Genomic DNA, 6412 nt, shown 5'->3' with positions numbered 1-6412 from the left:
CTTTAGGAAAGGCTCTGATAAAGTAAAATTGTCAAAGCTCAAGTTTGACCCTTGTAAAAATTGTGGAGGGAGTGGAACTTATTTTCTCAGCACTTTCCATCCTTGCCTAGAGTCCCTATGTCTGCTCAGAATCTGCTTACCCACTCTGCACCCTTAGGTGCCCAGTGTCCTCAGATCACCCTTTGTCAGCTACTTAGATCAAAGTCATAAGCAGCATAGTATTCTATCTTTCAAATCTACGGGATGAGCACTCTGTCTTAACATCCAGGAATGGGTCATTTTTGACAGAACTACTATTTGCCTACTCTAAAATCCCTTCTCCTCCTTTTTTTTAGTAATAGAACCTTACATTGTTACTCAGGCAAGTGACTGTCTGAAATATATTTTCCCAGCATCCTTACCTGTGAGATTCCTTAGCTGTGAGCAAATGATTAAGTTCTAAACAATGACATTTAAGGGGAACTTCTGTTTAGCAGCTTTCAAGAAGCATATTTAGATATCTGGTATGCAGCCCCTCTTTCCTCTTTTTTTGCCCCATTCTGCCTAGAATATGGATGCTGTGGCTGAAGCTCCCAGTAGTCATTTCGACCGTGAATATGAAGGACAGGTGCAAGGGATGGTGGATGGAGAGCTGGAAGGAAAGTTGGTCTGATTTCACACAGCCACAAGTTAGCTCTGGACGACTCTAGATTTCTTTTATACGGGCAAAAACATAAAGATAAACCTTTATCTTATTTAAGCAATTTGCAGGGGGTTCCTATTATATGGCTCCACCTAACTCTAACTCTCATTTGATACAATAATCAAATTAGGCAAACTCATGTGGGAAGAAATACTATCTCTCTGGCTTTTTGAGGCAGTTTAACTCATATACCATCAGGTACTCAGTGGCTGGTAAATATGAGCACGGAAACCTCCCAGGCTGTTACAGCAATTTCCTGGCCCTTACTTGTCAGTTCCAGGTCAATCCTCAGCTCAATTCTGGACTTAGGGGTCTTTATCTTACCTAGAGACAAGGTAGGATAAAGGTCAAGAGCACAAACGCTAGACTTACCTCGCCCATATCTGCTTAACCACTTCCTAGCTGTGTGTCTTAGAGTATATTAGTTCTAACCTCTTTATGCCTGAGTTCCCCAGCATAAAAAAGATGACATGAATAGTAACTACCTCATAGGATTATTGTAAGTCTTAAATAAGTAAATGTATATAACATGCTTATTATAAAACATCATCTAGCACAAAGAGATGCTCCCTAAGTGTGTGCTATTATTATTCTTGTTATTATTATTAGTACCTTTGACAATTTGACCTTGATGTTGATAACAGTTGATATTCCTACTATAGGGTTTTGTTTTGTTTGTTTGTTTGTTTGTTTTTTCAAGACAGAGTCTCACTCTGTTGCCAGACTGGAGTGCAGTGGCACGATTTTGGCTCACTGCAACCTCCACCTCCTGGGTTCAAGCTATTCTCATGTCTCAGCCTCCCACGTAGCTGGGCTTCCAGGTGTGCGCCACCACGCCTGGCTAATTTTTATACTTTTTTACTAGAGATGGGGTTTTGCCATGTTGGCCAGGCTGGTCTTGGATTCCTGACCTCAGGCAATCCACCTGTCTTGGTTTCTCAAAGTGTTGGGATTACAAGCGTGAGCCACCACACCCGGCTGGTTTTTCTTGTTTATTTTACTCCTTTAGTAGTTTATTTAAAATATTATTTGAACTATAAAAAATAAACATTAACTGTTAAAAATATTCAAGTTGGGTATAAGTCATTAAAGTAAAAACTAAAACCCCTTCCTACACTGGTCTTCCCACTCTCACTCCCATTGGCAACCACTGTTAACTCTTGCACAGGTATGCTTTCAGATATGTTTCATCCACGGAGAATCATACAGAGACATGTAGAGAGACAGAGAGAAATCCTTTGAGTGAGATATGTCTTTTTGTTGTTTTATACCAAAAAAGTTCCTAGCATATGTACTATTCTACTTCTTGCTTTTTTTGCTCAATAGCATTTGGACATTTTAGAAAATGTTCCCCTGGTGTTAGGGAATACCATAGGCATCATAATTGTTTCCATACTCTTACTATTATTAAAAAATTGTTACAATGTACTTCCTTGCACAGTATCTTTGTGCACTTGTGTGAGTACATCTGTCAGAAAAATTCCCCAAAATAGAGTAGCTGGGTCAAAGTGTATGTACATCATAGATGTTGCTATAAAGCTCTCTAAAAAAAGTGTGCAGTCCACTGATAGGGAATTGGAGTTCTATCTCCCCACACTATCTTTAAGATTGGATGTTTTCAAACTTCTTAAATGGTTGCCAACCTGAGAGATGAAAAATAACGTTTTCATTGTTTTAATTTTTATTACAAACGAAGCTGAGAACCTTTCTGAAAATTTATTATCACTTTTATTTCTTTTTTTACGGAATGTGTTGATTTATGCTTTTCCTGTATTTGAATCTTGCCATTTCCTGAAGGACTCTGGGTTTCTGTGCCTGGGCAGCCTCACATAGAGACTCCTACTGCATTTCTGGTTTCTGACATTGGCCATTCAGTTGTCATCTTGGCCTGAGTGTCCTGGCTCCAAATGCCCTGTCCTACATGGGTCAGGGAGGGAATTGCGGGGGCAGATTTAGACACACCAATCCAGGATCTCTAAGCAACAGCACAAAACATTGTAGCTCCTCTTTTCCAAAGCGTTGGCTCCTCCATGAGGTGAGAGGATCAGTTATGTGGCTCTAGGTCTCTCAAAGTTGTCACGAGTCCTCACCCAAAGGTCCTGCGTCTCCAATAGCACAAGATATCCTGGAGAGAAATGCTTGCTGTTTAGTGAGGACTACACAGAAAGCCCAACAAGTCCTACCATCCTACCGTCATCCCATGTCAGAATTGAATCCCTTTGGGAATGGCTAAGAGGGCCAAAGTCCTCCAGGAAATAAGGTCTCCCAAGCCTGGGGCCATGCTTAGTTCACATGATGGGAAACAGCTTCTAGCAGCAACTGCAGGTCCAAAATACTGAGGATGTAATAGAGAAAGTGGAGGTCAGGAAACCAGCTCCAGCTCCAGCTCCACCACCTGTTAGTGTCACACTTTGGCACTGGAATTTAAGACTTGGGGCTTAAATTCTCTCATCTTCTACTTCTTCATCTGTGAATGAGAAAAGATTTGTCCTTTCTACTTCTGAGTTATTGTGGAGATCAAATGAAAGTGTATATTGTAAAAATATTTTATAAACTGTAAAGGACTCTACAATTATGTTTATAGCTATTATATGTTATTATTGTTAATAGTAGTAGTTGTCCTACCAGTAGCGGTAATAGTAGAGAAGTAGTTCTTTACTCCTTCTCTTTAGCAATAGCTTTCAAAGGCAGAAGTTCCATGGAGGTCCCTCGGGAGCACTTTTGGAGGGGAAGGACTGTATCCTATGCACCTATATATTAACGAGGGCCCGGCCCAGTGTCTTTGCCTGAACAAATGCTTAATGCTTGTTGAATGACTAATTGAATGCCTGAATAGATGAACATAAAAACTGAATGCCACTTGGTTTTCTCTCTGACCTTCTTGGAGCAGCTCTAAGATACCTTTATAGTAGTACCACTAAGGTTTCTCCTTAGACCTTCTTTTCTGAACAGGAGGGAACATGGACCTCCACCTCTTTATGAGAGGAGCAGCAAACAATCTGTGGCTAATTTTAAAGGCCAGTTTTAAAATTGGCCACATACAAAAGAGCAGATCAGCTCTAGCTGCAAACTGGCATGAAAGGTAGTACAATTCTTGATAAATGCTCGGACATTAGAGCTACACTACCTGGGTTCAAATCCCAGCTCGATCACTTCAGTTGAGTTAGTCTGTGCCCTCTGCCTCAGTTTTCCAATCTGAAAAATGGAGACAAGCATCAATACTACTTTACGTAATTTTTAAGAAAACTAATATCATCAAAACAGTACCTGGAACATAGTAGTCACTGCATACATATAGCAATTATTATAAGTGATTATAGACTCAGTGTTGACAGGCATCTGATTTTTTTTCCAAGAGAAACTAAACAATTAATTTTTAGATGAAATTTCCCAGTTCCTCAAAATATGACAATCAAATAAAATATATTTGTGGGCCATGATTCTGAAAGGCACAAAATTTGAATCACTCTTTCGAGAATGTGTACAAAGCTTTGCTTTGTGAAACAAGTGTGTGTAACACCCTCAAGAGGCCCTTTAAACCTGCCTTCACAATTCTCAAGAAAAGGCATGGTTGAGCCCACTCTTCCTTACTCAGGTGAGCCCCTTCACTGTCCTCCCATAGATCTTGCAAAACCTTGCTTTTCATCTACCCCAGGAAGTACCTGATCTCAGGAAATGAGGGCATTTGGCAAAAGCAACACATTCTCCTTCAGAACAAAGAGTACAGTTACAAATCCAGCTTCAAGAGCTCACCACTGTGCTATCCCTATAGATCTCCACCAGATAAGCCATCTGACCTCTGAGAACAACTGCATTACACAGTACCAACCTACTCTTCCATAATTCCTCATGCTTTTCCCATCCATCCGTGACCTTCTCACCACCACCCGATCTTCACCAATCCATGCCCACCATTGCTTTCAAGCTCTAACTCAACAGCTCACACCTCTGGTCCTGGCCTTCCCTAAGAATGCCCAACTTCCATATTTTTCTGGGTATTTAAGTCTTCAGTCCCCAGCACAATGGGCTTCTGTGTGTGTTCGGTGAGTCAGAATAGCACAGTGACACTCTCCAGAACTTTGACCTCTGGTTGAAGTGGGGTTGAATCCCAGCTCTGTCATTAGGGCAAGTTACTCAATAGTTTCTTCCACTGTCAGGTGAATAATCACAGTGGCCTGGGAGAGTTGCTGCAAGGATTACATCAGATGGCATATGTAAAGTACTTAGTTCTCCGTTTGACACATGCTATGAGACCTACTTTCTTAGTTTTACCTCTATTACCTGGGAGTTTCACCTAATTCTTTTCTTTTAAACTGCAAATTGCCCATTACTTAACAACAGAAACTGAGACCTACTTTTTAATCCCAGAAAAGTGTCTAGTATAGGCTGTTTATGGATTAGTCAATAATTGTTTCTGAAATTACTGGAATGTTTATATAATATTGAGGTCAAAGTCATGAGGGATCTATGACTCAGGGTTAAAAGTTGATGGCCTCAACAGAATTGGTGCAGTATTGTGTAAAATGGTGATTCTCCAGACACTGAAGGAAAAAAAAAAAAAAACACTGAAGTTTGACTCCGAAAAACTGAGTTATAGTATCCTCAGTAAAGTCCAACACCTTGTTAAGCTTTTATGTCCTCGTTAGAAAACCACCTGATCTGCCTGCATTTCCAAGAATTGTTAAGGATCAATGGCCATCATCATATGACTGTTTGAAATGAAAACATTTTCAAACAGAAATTAATATAATATAAAAACAAAACACCAGAGAATGGCTGGATAACTTACACTTTTTGTAATTACCTGGGAAAGGAAGAAAGAGGCAGGCTGTTTCTCCTGGAAACTTCCCAGTTTCCCAGCATTGTTTGGATTTGAAGCCTTGAAATGCAGACATAATCTCATCCTCTCCAGGATGACCATAGGTCAGGCTGTACTTCCCAAGGCTACTACGATCCAGGTCTTCTTGCTTCCCAAACTCTATCCCTGCACCGTGTTAAGCCTGCTGTGGCTAAAGTTAATTTCTAAAATACTAGGAACACTTATGGAGCAAAGCCAGGTGCTTAACCAGAAATGTTTTTCTCTGGGTTGACTATGTTTATAGAAAATTAAAAGTGCATAGATGTATTAGTCCCTTTTCATGCTGCTGAAAAGGACATGCCTGAGACTGGGTAATTTACAAAGAAAAAGAGGTTTAATGAACTCACAGTTCCACGTGGCTGGGGAGGCCTCACAATCATGGCAGAAGGTGAAGGAAGAACAAAAGCATGTCTTTCATGGTGGCAGACAAGAGAGAGTTTGTGCATGGAAACTCCCCTTTGTAAAACCATCAGATCTCTTGAGACTTATTCACTATCACAGGAGCAGCACAGGAAAGACTCGCCGCCATGATTCAATTACCACCGACCAGGTCTCTCCCATGACAAACAGGAATTATGGGGGCTACAGTTCAAGATGAGAGTTGGGTGGGGACATAGCCAAACCAAATCAGGAGAATTCCAGCATCCCTATAGATTAAAGTAAACCCAAACTTTATCTCTATCCAAGTTCCATTTTTAAAGCTTTTTCCATAATGTTGTTTTGGTTTTTTTACATTTGATTCTACTGCTAGTCTGTGGAAGTCTTTGTCACTTGACAACTGGGAGTTCAGCAAAGGGTGGAAAATTACTATCTAATAGTTGTTTCTTGCCTTTCTGAAAGAACCTAATATAAAAGCAGTTACTCTCACGTGG

This window comes from Nomascus leucogenys, chromosome 16 (genome assembly GCF_006542625.1).
Source record: "Nomascus leucogenys isolate Asia chromosome 16, Asia_NLE_v1, whole genome shotgun sequence".
In the NCBI taxonomy this organism is placed as follows: domain Eukaryota; kingdom Metazoa; phylum Chordata; class Mammalia; order Primates; family Hylobatidae; genus Nomascus; species Nomascus leucogenys.
Note: the sequence above shows the minus strand (reverse complement) of the source record.